The sequence below is a fragment of the Capricornis sumatraensis genome, chromosome 5 (genome assembly GCF_032405125.1).
Source record: "Capricornis sumatraensis isolate serow.1 chromosome 5, serow.2, whole genome shotgun sequence".
NCBI lineage: Eukaryota > Metazoa > Chordata > Mammalia > Artiodactyla > Bovidae > Capricornis > Capricornis sumatraensis.
In genome coordinates this window covers 83,400,091-83,402,140 of record NC_091073.1, presented here as the reverse complement: position 1 = coordinate 83,402,140, position 2,050 = coordinate 83,400,091, and the positions used below count along the sequence as shown (strand labels likewise).

General features: G+C 39.3%; 1 non-coding gene across 1 annotated transcript; it reads left to right on the top strand.

Moving 5' to 3' along the window:
• Positions 1-1,705: 1,705 nt before the first annotated feature.
• On the top strand, positions 1,706-1,778 carry TRNAS-GGA (transfer RNA serine (anticodon GGA)). The gene has a single exon. It is a non-coding gene; the product is annotated as a tRNA-Ser (tRNA).
• The last annotated feature ends 272 nt before the right edge of the window (positions 1,779-2,050 follow it).

The window sequence follows — 2,050 nt, the reverse complement described above, 5'->3', positions numbered from 1 at the left end:
TTTCCATTCTCTATGTGTATGCCTCAGGCAGATCCCATGGAGTCCAGTCCAGTCCAGACCAATTAAAAGTTGTTAGTCTAGAGTCTCTATCTTTAGAAATAAAGACTAAACTATTTATAGACAAAATAAAATTGTGCCTGGGATTTGGTTCAGCTTAATATTGGAGAGTCACGAAAGGGGAGGAGAATATGAGGCAGGGTGTAAATGAAGGAAGACTAGCTGGAATTGATAGTAACTGAAGCTGGGTAAGTAGTATATGGCAGTAGTTTCATAGTCTTTATTTCATAAGCATTTTTTCTGTGTCTTTTCTCCTTTCCTTTATTTTATTTATTGTATTAAAGTATAGTTGATTTACAGTGTTTCAGGTATACAGCAAGGTGATTCAGTTTTATACATACATGCATATATATATATATTCTTTCATAGATTCTTTTCTGTTTTAGGTTGTTACATGATATTGAATATATTTCCCTGTGCTATACATTGAGTTTATTTTTATTTTATATATAGTAATATGTATCTGTTAATTGCAAATTCCCAATTTATTCTCCATCTTTCCCCCTTGATCACCATAAGTTTGTTTTCTATGTCTGTAGTCTATTTCTGTTTTGAAAATAAGTTCATTTGTATACATCATCTCTGCTTTTGAATGTGTTTGAAATTTTCTTTGCAAATTTTTAAAAAAAACTGGTTTATCATCTCAATTATAAATGCATAATATGAGTGTGTGTGTGTGTGTGTGTGTGTGTGTGTGCCCGTGCATGTGTGTGTGCAGTCACTCAATTGTATCTTTTTGCTGCCCAGTGGACTGCCAGGGTCCTCTGTCCATGGGATTTTCCTGGCAAGAATACTGTAGTGGTTACCATTTTCTTCTCTAAGTGATCTTCCTGACTCAGGGATCAAACCTGCTTCACCAGAGTCTCCTGCATTGTAGGCAGATTCTTTACCACTGGGCCACTGGGGAAGTCCAAATGCATTATAAATTACAAAAATAAAACATTTATCATGAAAAAAAAGCCATTGAAGTGGCAAAACTACTTCAAGATCTTATCCAGCCTAACATGTATGCCCTGGCCTACGAGCAGGCTTCTGTGACAAGAGTCTTTGGAAGAGAGAGGGCTATGGTCTGCTACCACTTTAGTTTCCTCCTCCTTTCTAGTTCTTTCTGTGTCATTTCTACATCCTCTGGTGTTGGGATATGGAAGAGAGATTAGGGGAAAAGGGTCACATCCTCTCCTGGGAGTTTCTGCTTCTGGGTCCTCACATCTTTGCCTAACACTGGCAGGCATCCTGTCCTCTGGGTTGTAGGTATTCGACTGCTGGTTCTCATGTTCCTGGAGGTGTTGCTTTGGGAGCATCCTTGCTGCACATTTCCTTTGCACAAGAGGTCCCCTTATGGCTTCATCCCATTGACAACCACCAGTCTATTCTCTGTATCTGTGTCTCTTTCTTTCTTACTTTTTTAATATTCACTAGTTTGCTGTAATTTTTAGATTCCACATATAAGTGAAATCATACAACATTTCTCTTTCTGACTTATTTCACTTAGCATAATGTCCTCCAAGTCCATCAGTGTCGCTGCAAATGGCAAAATTCCATTCTTTTTGTGGCCGAGTAGAGTTCCATTGTATATATGGACCACATCGTTTTTATCCATTCATCTGTTGATGGACACTAAGGTTGTTCCCATATCTCATCTTATCTTTCCCTGGTGGCTCAGAGGTTAAAGTGTCTGCCTGGAATGCAGGAGACCCAGGTTCGATCCCTGAGTCAGGAAGATCCCCTGGAGAAGGAAATGGCAACCCACTCCAGTACTCTTGCCTGGAGAATTCCATGGAGAGAGGAGCCTGGTAGGCTACAGTCCATGGGGTCGCAAAGAGTTGGACACAACTGAGCAACTTCACTTCATATCTCATCAACTATAAATAATGCTACTATGAACACAGGGGTGTATGTATCTTTTTGAATTAGTGTTTGTTTTTTTTTTTTCAGGTATATACCCAGGCATGGAATTGCTTGCTCATATGGTTGACCTGGATTCAATCCCTGG